This window comes from Etheostoma cragini, chromosome 3 (assembly GCF_013103735.1).
Source record: "Etheostoma cragini isolate CJK2018 chromosome 3, CSU_Ecrag_1.0, whole genome shotgun sequence".
NCBI classification, from domain to species: Eukaryota; Metazoa; Chordata; class Actinopteri; order Perciformes; family Percidae; genus Etheostoma; species Etheostoma cragini.
This window is the reverse complement of record NC_048409.1, coordinates 28,888,389-28,902,691: the sequence shown is the minus strand read 5'-3', so window position 1 is coordinate 28,902,691 and position 14,303 is coordinate 28,888,389.

The window sequence follows — 14,303 nt, the reverse complement described above, 5'->3', positions numbered from 1 at the left end:
TGCATCCCCCCCCCCAAAAATGACTCAACTAAGCTTTAACAGGACAGATGGAGTATGCGCGTCTAATAGTCTCTAGTATTGATTAAGATGATAAGGATTGATGGTTGGCACTTTTACAGCAGGTGTCCCATCAAAGTGCACACTGCAAACATCTCTCGACCTGTAAATCAGTCAATATGACAATTTAAAATCATAGTAAGATCTTCTTTCCGACCCAATCTTAGCACTTTGTTTTGCATCAATGACTTTGTTTTTTATCTTGGATTACATTTGCGTTATTACATTTTTTTTCTATTTATTGCTTTATTGACCCAGTGTTCCCTTCAGGATTTATAATCACCAGCCATTTATCTTAATCTTGCTTTCATTCTTCCAGCCGTCAGACTGCTGAGTGGGTCTGAGAGGGATAGTCGGAGGGATTTCAGACTGGCTGGGGTCTTAGGAGATGCAGCAGGTAACATGGCTTTAAATTGAATATAAACACACTGAGTAAACATAAGAAAAGTGTGTGTTTTGCGTCGGTGTGGGAGTGATAGAGGCGAGCACATATCTCCCTGGACGCTGTCATTTTCATCTGAAATTGCTTCCTGAAACAGGAGATGCCTTTTTACTTCCACAAGTATCCTTACACGTCACTACCAATTGGTAGAGCTGGGCAATGGGGAGAAAATCTAATATTTAAAATACGTTTACAAAATACCTAAATATCAATACGTAATAATAATAATAATGTATTATATATTGGCGTGATATTAAAGGGTTGACAATTGGTGCTTTCACAAAAAATGCACACAATGTGATTTTTGATAAATAGTCATCAGTTAGGTTGATATAATAACTATTTGGGCAAATGCAAATAATAGAACAGCTAAAACAGTCTGGTGTGTTCAGAAAATGACATCACTCGACTTTAATGCACTTGTGTCTTATCACAATATTACGATTTTGAGACAATACCGAGCCCCATATTTATCGATTTCGATATAATATCAATAAGTCGCCCAGCCCTACAAATTGGGCATAGCCTCGCACTGGCAGACCTTCCTCCACAACGCTGCGGAGGAGGGTCTGGCTAGTCCACACAGCCTGGTTAATTGGCATTTCTTTAAACCAATTACAATCATCTTGGCCGACTGTTAGCGCCAAGTGGTACAAATCTAGAGCTGTGTACATAAAAACATCCATATTCTGCTCTTTTAAGGTCTATCCATAGATGTTTAATTATGTTGAGGTCCGGAGATTGTAAAGGCAATGGCAAAACCTTTAGTTTACGCCTCTTGATGTGATCCACCAAGGATTTTGAGGTGTTGGTTTAGGATCATTATCAATGTGCAGAAGCCATCCTCTCTTTAACTTAACTCGTGAAATGCTTCCTGTGCCACTGGCTGCTATACCCCCCCACTGGCTGCAATACAACCCCGAAGCATGATTTATCCCCCCCCTGCTTAACAGCTGGACGAAGAGGTTATTTTTGTAAAATTCTGTGCCTTTTCTTCTCCAAAAGTACCTTTGGTCATTGCGGCCAAACAGTTCTATTTAAACCTCATCGGGCCACAGAACTTGTTCCACAGTGAATCAGGCCTGTCTAGATGTTCCTTTGCAAACTTTAAATGCTGATTTTGTGAGGACGTAGAAGAGGTTTTCTTCTGATTCAAACGTTGGTCTGGACTTGCTTTTCTCACAATCCTGCAAGCTGTTCAGTCTAATATTCTTCTTGGTCTTCCAGGTCTTGCTTTAACTTCCACTGTTCCTGATGACGGCCATTTCCTTCCAAACAGAGGATATTTGCATCTGAAAACGTGTTGTTATCTTCTTATAGCCTTCTCCTGCTTTGTGAACGTCGACTATTTTCAGTTTCAGTTTTCTAGACAACTGCTCAGAAGAACCCATGGTGCTGATTGTTGGGGGGGTCAGATGAGTCTGGGCATTTAAAACCTCAAGATTGACATCACCTGGTCTTTCCAGACGATGATTGAGAACAATCCATGACGCTGTCAGGTCTCAGCAATCCAAAGGGGGGGGGGGGTGCACACACTAGAAACTCTGCAGGGTGCCCAAACCTTTTTTTAGTTTTCTGTTATTTGAAAGTGTAAATGATGGAAATAAAATCTAAGTTTTTGTGAGATATTATATGAATGCCTAATCTGTCATTTAATGCCTTTTGGAGATTTTCCCATCTTTTCTTGGCTTCTTTATGCACATTAATACCGATTTTTACCTGGAGTGCCCGAACTTTTGAACCCTGCTGTAGCTGAGAAAGAGGAGGCTAAATGTAAATGTAGTGTCAGCTCTAAAACTGGAAAAAACTTCAGCTCCCATGAGGCTAAGCCTGACTGTATGCTAAAAAAATAATTGCCGTTTGCTTGAATTTTAGATTCTCATTTGTCTCTGAATATTATTTATAAAAAAAGATCTCCAACATGACAAGTGAAGCTTGTTTAATTTATTATAGGACACAGCATCATTATACTGGAATAGAAACTCAAGGAGTGAGAGGGAAAATAAAGCACGATGCAAAAATGATGAGAAAGAGAGGGAGAGCAGCGACATTTGAGGGACAGGAAGGGAAGATGGCAGACGACTACTAATGTCTTGCTATGTAGATGCACGAGACTGACAGCTAAAAGACACACACACACACACACACACACACACACACACACACACACACACACACACACACACACACACACACACACACACACACACACACACACACACACACACACACTGAACATTGATGCGGAGGAAGCAGTTGTGGGAGAGATAGATAGAAAGATGTTTATTAATCCCAATAAAAATGGGAAATTCCGGTATTACAGCAGAAAAATCTGTCACGTAAATGAAATACTAGGAAAAATACACATAGATACAATATACATGAAATAATAATATGAATAAAGTAAAAAAAAGAACAAATTTAGAGGAACAGGAGGGAAAGGGAAGGAAAAGCGGGAAGGAATTCCAGAAAGGAGAGGAAGAAAGAAGAAGGAGCAGTCGAAGTGAGGCAAAAAAGAGAAGAAAAAACACAATGAATGAAGACAAGAGGAGAGAATCAGACGTGGTGGAAAAGTGAGGAGAAAAGAGAAGGAAATGAATGGGAGAGATGACAAAGAGGAAAAGAGAAGAGGATGAAGAGAAGGGAAAAAGGATAGACTAGAGAAGACAAGAAAGGGCAAAAGAAGAGAGTGATAAGGAGCGATGGAAAAAATGACTAAATGAAAAGAAGAGAGAACAAGTGAAGAAGAAAATTGGAGAAAACATGTAAAATAGAAGGGAGAAGGAAAGATGAATCGAGGATAAGCCCCAAAATAGTCAACTGATCAGTCATTTAACTTGTGAAGGAAGATGGTATGGAGCCATCCTCGTTAATTTTTTTTACAGTTTTGTTGAAGGAAACCCAAATTTGTGATGGAGTAACTTTTTGAAAATGGGTTAAATTTGACCCAGAGGACACCAGGAGGGTTAAAAGTGACAACGCATAACAAGTGTGCGTGTCATGATGAGAAGAGAAGAGAGACAAGGGAGAATGAAAAGAATGAGGAAGAGGAAAAGCAAATAGCAAAGGAGGAAAAAGACAAATGTGTAGTGTTGGAAACCGGGGTGCATCAGAAAAGTGTGGACAAGAGGAGGAAATGGGGGGGGCGGATGGAGGTATAGTGAGTCAAGGAAAAGAAAAAGGATGTTTTAGAAGAGAACGAAGCAGTGATTGTGTGGGTGGGTGAGTGTTTGCTCTCTTCACTGCTGTGAGAGTCTCATCTGCTCTCCTATGAGGATTCCTGCTTATTCAGTACATGCATGCACACCCACCCACACACACACACACACACACACACACACACATGCCTCCAGAGAATGCTAACTAGCTCTTTACTGCCTCTCAGTGTCTTCTCTCCCAGCACACCGCTGACAGAGTGTGTTACCCAGGTGGTCACTCTAATCATTCAAACACCTACTATGAGAATACTACTGACAATCCTAAAAACTTTGCAGTCAAAATCATGGATACGGATGACATGTCTCGTTTTTATTACCTCATAAATTCTTACTTGGCCAGTTTGCTGCTGCCATTTGTTTTTTTTATGTATAAAACAGATCAGTGATGGGTGTCTTCTTATCTGAGACATCAATGTGAACTCTTTCAAAACCTGACTGTATCAGCGTTTTACCTTTATATTTGTAAATGCAACCCCAAGCATGTTCGTCTATGTGGAAATCTACTGTCTTCTGTTCAAAGCACTGCAGTGACACAATAGCTATGTTTCCATCCACACGTTTTTATCCGAATTAACTGATATCGAATAAAAACTGCCTTATGGAAATATATATATGGAGTATTGACTTAAAGGAAATACTTTAGTTCTCTGATTTTCTCTTAATCAATATGCGGCTTACGCGATAACTGCTGATGGAAACAAGTTTTGCCGAATAAATAATGCATTGCGATTAAGTTTTAGGTCATTTTATGTTTGCAACCTACCACAAAACGAAGAAGAAGAAGTTGTAGTTGATTTCCGCCCCGTATTTCACCGGCAGTTAGGGAGGGCTATCGTTTGGATTTTCACGAGGGCGATGCCGAACTGGTACTACTGGCGATTCTGATTACTGAACCAATTCTTGAAAAGCTCAAAAAATGACAAAGAAAGGCTCTTTTGGAGGTTTTTTTATATTGAAAATTAATTAAATTGAAGTAAACCTAAGTCACCTAACACACAACTACAATAAGCACCAAATAAATGTTGAGTTGGCGTGCTAACCAGAGCCCAGATGTTAAGCTTTTGCTTTGACCCAGAACACAGAGACACACAACACGGACACAGAGACACACAACACGGACACAGAGACACACAACACGGACACAGAGCCACACAACATGGACACAGAGACACACAACACAGACACAGAGACACACAACACGGACACAGAGACACACAGCACGGACACAGAGACACACAACACAGAGACACAGAGACACACAACACAGACACAGAGACACACAACACAGACACAGAGACACACAGCACGGACACAGAGACACACAGCACGGACACAGAGACACACAACACGGACACAGAGACACACAACAATGACACAGAAAGTCAGTTAAAATATTTATTTGTCTTGAAACGGAGCAGAGAGGAAATCGGGATCAAAGCCGAGGGAGGCAGACCGGAGTGAAGCCGTGGAAGAACTGAGACTCAAAGCCGGAGGACCGTGAGCGTCCAGTCTTTGCTCACTAAGGGGGGTCCGGTCCAGAGAGGGATGAGAGCAGAGTAGCGAGGCGAGCTAGAAGCAGGCAAGAAGGGAACAGCAGGAGACAGCAGGTTCAGGATCTGGGGACGAGATCTGAACAGAGGAGACAAAGTTAAGCCAGAACAAAACAACAAAGCACAGAGCAAAACTAAATGCAGTTCTAGGAGTGGACTTGCTAGTCGGTTACCACACACTATGTATGGTTGTGATGATCTGGCGCTGAAGAGGTGAACAGCCCGGGTAGATCAACTGCAGAGGTGATTAGTGGAATGTGATCCAGCTGGGCTGGACCAGAGCAGGAGAGAGAGGCCACGCCTAGACCTGGACCTCAGAGAGTGACTTATATATCAGACCTATGATCAAAGAACGTAAGTGACAAATGTTGTAAAAAGCCTAAAAAAACAAGGGAAAAATTCAACAAAATCTTTTAAAAAAAAATCTCAAAATTTTTAAACGCTGAAAAAAGTCAAACAAAATTGGAAAGAAATTGCCAAAGGTGACAAAAACATGTAAAAAAAAGTGACAACAAAAATAGTTAAATTTGACGAAATAACCAAACAAAAAACATCATAGAAGTGAAAAAAAAACTTAGAGAAAAGTGTAGAAAAACAACAACAAAATGTCGAAATTTTGGTCCAAAAAAAAACCAAAGTTGCTGGTTGATTGAAAGACAAAACAAGGTTTAAGTAAAACAATTTGATCACAAAAGAAATTGCCTACATTTCCAGTAGCTAGCTAACGGTAGACTACAGAGAAAATGTGATATTTTTACGTTTGTTTTGAGGGGAAATATTCAGTTGGACGCATGAAATGGAACCGAAACAAGGAACCGAAATTTCCGTTCTAATCCGGTCCAGTTCCAACCGGTTGGGCAGCATTAGTGTTTTCCATGCGACACAATCTCTGCTCCCCTGCATGAGAGCCCTGTGTTTTTATGACCCCCTAATCCACCCTGATTTCCTCACTACGTGGACCAGATTGGTCTTACAGCAGCAGTCATAGAGTAATAAATACGTGGAATACATACAAATTACAGTAAGTTGTTTTTCAAAGCAATATGTACGAATGTGCAGTCATGGTTGCAGCTGTCGCCGTGGTCCTGCTACACGTCCTGCAATGCCCTGCTATGCCATGAACTACCAGGTCTGTCCCGGGTTTCTTCCTAAAAGGGAGTTTTTCCTCGCTACTGTCGCACTGTTGCTTGCTCTGGAGGGAACTACTAGAACTGTTGGGTCCATGGATGTTACAGAGTGTGGTCTAACTCGTTAGCATAACCAGTACGTTTAGCTCTCGTCTCTAGCCTCGTGTTGTTTTTTGAAAGTCTGTTGCTTTCTCTCAGTTTGCCTCCTGTTTCTCTGTCTGCAGTATCATCTGGATTGGAAACCATTCCTGCTTGGTCGCCTACTTCAACTACATTCCCTGGACCTGCACGAATCCTCCAACCAACTACTCCACCCACTCCCTACCTTCTGGACATACCCGTTGCTACATTGACATTCTTATAAATACTCACCTTATTATTCACGCTTACCTTGTCCTGGTCTGCTTCTGGGTTCTTGTTTTGATGAATAGTGACACAAACGAGGCAATGCCTCTTCATCGCTACTTCACCTTAAATGTTTGTTCCACTTATCTAGTATATTTAATGTGTTTTTTTGAGAGACACAGACACACAGTTTGGAGTTGGTGAAGAAGAAACCAGACAAATTGCTTTTCTAAAGCTGTCGGGACACAACATATTAAGCTGTCTGAGCCGTGACGAGGTCTGACATTTCAGGAAAGTTGGGAAAGTTAGAAATAATTAGCACATAAGGCTTTCTGTCCCAACTGGCACTTCATAACAATGTTTTGGATCTCGATAAAATCTTTAGGGATTCTGACAGGAGCTTTAACCTCATCTCCCTTAAGACATTGTAGACTGATTTTGTATTCATGATGACTTCTTTAACCTGTAAGTCATCATGAGAAAAGTTATAAGAAGGGTGCCCGGGTAGGTCACATGATAGATTACACGCCCACATGCAGAGGCTTCATCCGCCTTCTCTCTGCCCTTTCAAGTCTAATGAATGAACAATAATGAATCATGAAAACAAAAAGATACAAGAAGCTTGAATATAAATCCATATGTATATAACATTTGCAAAAACATCAAGACATCACAAGCCTTGACATTATCAATACTAAGATCACGACATCATGTGTAAACCAAATGGTTTGTGAAGGTATTTATTGTGTTTGCGGGTGAACCTGGGTATCGAATTTCATTCCTTTTTATGTTTTTGAATCTTGAATGACAATAAAGAAATATGAATCTGAGCTAGAATTTCAGACCCGACTGGCAGAATAACCCAAACGCAGACAAGGAGTAGCTCAATGAAAGTTTATTGAAACTAATCCGTGAACCAGATGACCAACCCAGGTGAAGCAGAGGAAAAAGTTGTGACGGCAGGGGAGTGAAGACAATCCGGAGGTGTAGAGTGTTGATGGTCCGTAGCTGGATTACTGGATGTGCAGGCAGAGAGACCGACGTTACCAAATACGAATACAGACGTTAAGCAAACAAACAACCAACCAGCAAAAGTCAGATGAGGCGCCAAACACACACTAGGTAGACTAACGATCCGACAGGGACTGGATGTCAGGTCACGGTATAAGAGCTGGTGGTGATGATGATGAGAAACAGGTGGGTGGTGGTGATTAGGCTGAGCAGGAACAGGTGATGATGATTAGGCTGAGCAGGAACAGGTGATGAGTGAAGGAGGCCACACCTCCCCAGGTTGCATGGCAACAGGAACCATGATGCACAGACAGAGAAAACAAACATACAGACTGACAACAGGATCAGATCGGGGGATGCCTGACATAGAAGAAGACCAGTGTCGTACTTTGATCAATTCAAACACAAGAACAGATGGGAACCACACCGTTGAGCATCCACTGTTGTATGAGAATAATAACATAATGCTCAAATATCAGGTTTTCTGAACCCAAATACAATATTTAATAATGTCATAACATTTAAAGTAATAGGTTCTTACGGTATGAAGACTTTTGCACGACAATTTAAAAAAAAATCCTACAAAATTACATTGACCGACGGCCCGTCACATGACATTTAAGTTAAGCGTAGTTAAATTAAGCTCAGAAAAGGTTGCTGATGATCCGGGTTCAGAGCACCGTGAGCCGATGGTTAAGTTTAGACACAAAAACGAGTTAGGTTTAGGAATAAGATTTGGGTTTGGATTTTAACACAACACACTTATTTCCAGGGTGAATGTCTTTAGGCATTAAGGTGACGACGTGTTGGAACTTCTCCCATCTTGAGTTTGTTGAGATCATATACCACAATCAACTCTCTCGTGCCGTACAGTTCAACGCACTATCACAGCTACGGTGGCCTTCACGCTTCAAAAAGGCGGTCTCTTGATCTTTTCAATCTCCTTTTTCTGGGCAAAGAAGAAGACTCTTGTTCCTGACATTTGGATTTTAAATACGCGTGGTCCTCAATGTTTCCTTTCAGATAGACACATTATTCATCCCGAAAGAAATTATAGATTTTAAATAATTAAATTTTCTCCAATTTTTCACTTGCCGGGCCAGGAAGCTAAGATACCCGTTAGCAGCATTAGCATAACCTGTTAGTGTATCTTGTGACCGCAAAAAAACACAAAAGGCGGAGCAGTATGTCCTGTATGTCCCTCACCGGCTAACGTATTTCAAGATGGCGCGTTTACTCCAGGTCATGTGAATGGAAATGTAACATTTCAAGCCAAAATAAACACTTGGAATTGATGGTGGTGGTAATTATTCATGAAAAAAAACACGTTAACCAACAAGAACTGGTTACACAAATGTGATATGGTCACGAATAAAATCATCTAAAGGCTTACTTATGGTAAATAACGTAAGCAGCAAAATTGTTGGGATTCAGCAGATAAAACCAACTGAACTGTACAATAGACATGTGGTTAAAAACTCAGAATCCATCATGGCCGACAGTTCTCACCCCCTGCATGTAGATTGTGAGATGCCGTCCTCTGGTTCCCTCTTCAGTCGCCACCAGCCAAAACCAAGAGATAGAAATTCTCCTCCGTCCCCTCTGCTGTCTCTCTGCCTTCCTCTGTAGAGAATAGGTAACGTCTGCACATCGTCGGCACACTGGAACTTCAACTTTTAATGTGTGTGGTCTCCATATCTCCATTTAGTCTGACTCTGTAGTTTTAATCAATGTTGTTGTCTTTGTTGTCATGCACTGTATTTCAACTTCTTCGCTACTGCAGTAAAAACTAATTGCCCCTCGGGACAAATAAAGGTCTCGAAGCATGAGTTATAAAAATGGATTCAGAGTTTAGAGTGCATGTGTCAAACTAAAGGCCCGCGGGCCAAATCTGGCCCCTTGGAGACTTTGATCCGGCCTGCATTTCAATTCAGGATCTCAACATATTTTGTTCCACCTAGTTTTTGTTGCTTTTTCAACATTTTTGGCACTTTAAAAAAATATTCTGTCACGTTATTTTCCCCCCGACTTGTTTGCCACATCCTCTGAAGTTTTGGGTGCTTTGTTTGATGTTTTTGTCAGTTCATTTTCATTTCATGACAAAAGGACAAGTTTGTGACGGGTAGCAGCGATTTTGATAATGAACAACTAAACACGTTACACACTGGACCTTTAAGATTAGGCCAAAAACTACTTGGTAAGATCAGCGCAAAATTGTAGTACGGGTTAAAACGCGGGTCCCTTTAAATAGTACTCCTGGTAGTATTTGGCTTTTCCTGTAACAGTTTTCAGTTTTGAATATGTCAGATAGAAGATAGAATAAATAGAAGATAGAAGAAAATATATTTCTTCTTCCAGCTGACAGACCTGAAAACAAGAACCGTCACACTTTAAAACCCTCTCTTAAGGTGCAATGGATGGGATGGGATGTGAATCTTAAAAGCCAGACATGAACATTTGCATTAGTTAGCAGCCTGGATAATTTAAAGGTGCAATAAGCGATGCTGCATGAAGCCAAACATATTGTGGTTTGCAGTTAGCAGTGACGCAGGCTAGTGGGAAGGGGACTTCCTTGATTTACGAGTCAATCTACACGTTTAAACTCTCACCTATGGAGATGAACTCTGGGTAGTGACGGAAGAAGCGGAAATGAGTTTCCTTCAGAGGGCGTTTGTAGGCTCACCCTCAGTGATGGCTTGAGGAGCTCAGACGTCAGGTCGGCCAATTTAAAGGGCAGCTTCCTGGTGATAAGCTTGAATATATTTGAATTCACAAGCTGCAGAGGCATACTAAACTATTCATTTTGTCTCAGGTTCAGCCCTCAGGCTTTCTTGCAGTAAGAGTCCACTTAACTGGCCGCATGCTTCGGTGGATCTGGCACATGAATTGAAATGCATTGCGATGCAGCTCTAGACTGCAGTGACTTTGACCTCGGACAGAAAAGGGATGCTTGGAGGAAGCGGTGTGTGGTGGATGTAAGGCGGACCCTGCAGGAGCAACACATCCACACATGCTGGGAACAGAAGCAGTCTCAATGAGTGTGTGTGATTAGCACAAAGAGAGGGAATTGGCTGGTACAGTGCCGTTGCTCATTTGTATTGTCTGCATGTGTGTCAGTGTGTGTGTGTGTGTGTGTGTGTGTGTGTGTGGGCAGGTAGGGCACTGTGGCTCATCTGTGCTGTCCACAGGGAGCAGGAGGCGCATCAGTCTAGCCGCCCACACACACACAGTCTATCTACATGACATACTCACACAAATGGAGACACACACGCACACACACACACACACACACACACACACACACACACACACATACACACACACACGAAAACATCTACAGTTTCAAGTCCCACAAACAATGTCGAAACCGCACAAACACACACACACACACACACACACAAATATAAATATAGTGTGTCGCTGTGAGGAGACAGATGGACTAAAGCTTGCCCACTGCTGTCAACAATAACCAAATTAAATCATGCACCTTAGTGTGTGTGTGTGTGTGTGTGTGTGTGTGTGTGTGTGTGTGTGTGTCTTAGCGTATGGAACCTATTAAAGAAGTCATGGGGGGTGCGGGGGTCACAGAGGAGAGCTGAAGGCACAATAACACCGTCTGGACTGAGATATCTTAAAGCTCCATTGATCAGACCCTTGAAGAGTTCTTAGTCACGAGAGTTGACACAAAGTCACTTCATCTTTGTTTAATTTGTGAATATGAGACAAGCTGAAGAATTTGATCATACAAGTACTCCAGTGCTCTCTGTGTGTTGGCGTTCTTAAACTTTTTTCACTTTGGGAAACAACAAAAAACTTTGAGCTAGCAAGTTTTACACTGAAAGTGGCCAATTTAGAAGAAAGTGTGGCCCTTGCACTAAGCAGGCCTGCTTTGCTGACACACAACGATATGATGCCATGTGTCCAGCCATTTCAAGTAGCTCACATCACTGCATTGCGTGAGCAGATAACTACCATTGATTGTGGCGTTTTCTTTTGCGGGGTATAAGGCTTTTAGACTAGCGACACACACGTACACAGTGAACCCTCGCTACATATTGCGGTTCACCTTTCACCGTCTTGGCTAACTAGTCTCTCGGCTTCTTCTCTACCTGTGTGTCAATAACGTTGCGGTTTATACACGTACGTGAAACAGCTGGCCAAATTTAAGGTAGCAAATTGCAATTTCAAGTTTCTCTAAAACCCATAATGTTGACAAACCTTCTGCACCGACAAAGGCACTCACGGTGCTGATCGCGATTTGAAGCCTTCAGTTCGCATTGATGATTAAAATTATTGTTTTATAGGACAGTAGTTATTTAACAAAAAAACATGTATACAGTACTTTGTTAAATGCTTGGGCCTTTTTTGGGGGGTTTCAATGTATTAAGGAGTATTTCATGGTCTAATAATTGTACTTCACGGATTTGGCCTATCATGGGTTCTTTTTGGAACGTAACCCCCGCAAAAAACGAGGGTTCACTGTACTAACAAATTCATCAATCTTTATTTCAAAAAGAAAGATATCCCATTGTGTATTGTATTATTGAGTACTGGGGAAGGAGTGCTTGGGGAAACAGAGGATGTAAAATACATTTAGAGAGGGAACGGATGATGCCGGCGTGCATAAAAACAGTTAAGCCAGTTGCAGTAGCTGCACCTGATTGGTTCCCCGTGTGGCGGGGGTGCTGCGAACCACTCAGCTGATTCATTCAGAGAATGAAGCGGTTGCTGCATCGGACGTTGTGTCACGTGATTTTTCCGTACAGAAGAGTAACCTTCGGAGCAGTGGTTCAAATTGAATTGTAGTCAATGGTTTGAAGCACGTATTGAAGCTTCAGTGTCCGACTGCCATCACTACTGTGGACAAATAGGTCTAGCAAAGGGAGAATACACTACTACCAGCTCAGAAGCACTTTTAGGAGCCAGAGTCAAGAACAAAATGGCTTCCTTGTGACTTGTTACCTACAACCAGCTCTGTTTTGCTCCCAATGAGACACTTTTAATGCACCAAGCTAAGCATTCGGTTTATGGAGCTTGCTGCCGTCAGTGATACACGACACGGTGGCCAGAAAAAAATGGAATTGTCCAAATGTTAGGAATGCCCATGACCACTTTCTTCTATCTCTAAGCCTGCTCAAATGAACACAAGCCTCTGAAATCGTATTAGACCGTTTTCCCCCGCCAGCGATTGTCCAGCTCATCTACACCCAATCAGTAACTAAAATATAATCTTGTTATCTCTTCCTGTAATGCGGGGCTGTTTTGCCTGAACTTTGAAAAGATTTTACTTTTGGGATAATAAGTGTTGGCTACTATCTGCAATCGGAGCCGAGTCCTTGAGATTCCATAAATGAATTTATATTGACTCACATTGGAATCTCAGTTTTAGTCATTTTAAAGGTACCATGGCATGAACATGTCACTTTATGAGGTTTTTTTAACATTACCATGAGTTCCCCCAGCCTGCCTATGGTCCCATAGTGGCTAGAAATGGAGATAGGTGTAAACTGAGCCCTGGGTGTCCTGCTCTGCCTTTGAGAAAATGAAAGCTCAGACGGGTATCCATCTGGAATCTTGCCCCTTATGAGGTCATAAGAATAGAATTTGCCCCCCCCATGAGAGCGAGACATCATGGCCTTGAAACAAGGAAAGTGGCTGTTGGTCAAGGCGACACCCCCAGCCTCCAACTTGCCCCCCCCCCCCAAGACCAAACTGTAATTCAGAAGACTTTATAGGACAGGCAGTAATACAATCAAAGATATTTGACTTTTTCTCTAAAACAAAAGCATGTCATGTCAGATCAATGCTTTCATTTCTGGCCCTTGACGTGATTCCTGTTTTGTGAAAGTTGGACGCCCCTGGTTTAGATGCCCCTGTATATTGATTTTGGAAAGTTTTTTTTCCAGAGACATTTACTTTGAAGATAAATATTCAAAGGCAACATTCTGAAGCAATGTCCTCTGTCCTAATCAAAGAGGACTTGGATTGTGGTGATGAAGAGAGTGCTGTGTTTAATCATGGAAAACATTAAGAGAGAAATATCATCCAGGAATGAACTGCAACAGTTCAGTGGCTGCCGACACTTTGATGGGCTCCCCGTTGTGTGAATAAAAAGGCTCCTAAATTATTTTGCATTAACTTAAAAGTCTTTTTAAAACTCATTAATGCAATAATTGAAGTAGAAAGTAAGTATAGGATAAAAGAAGCATGATAGATTCCTGTTTTTTTGTGGCAGGGTGAGGGCTCGTGTAAGTCTCCCTATGTCATAGTTTCTGATGACAAATGCCATGGGTATTATGGATGAGGTCTTTAGAGAGGAAGAAGTTAACACCTACGCCACCCTAAGATGTATATGACCTGGGTAACAGCGTCCATTACCATGTGAATCGATGGTATCAGTTTACTGTGTGGCAGGCCTTGTAACTCATGGTGTTCGAGGGGTTTCCATGATGATCAGTTGAGTGTTTGGAGGCAACTGGATGGAGAGATGGAGGCGCAGGGAAGAGTAATTGGTGTCTGTTGGTGTATGTGTGTGTGTGTGTGTGGCGGGGGG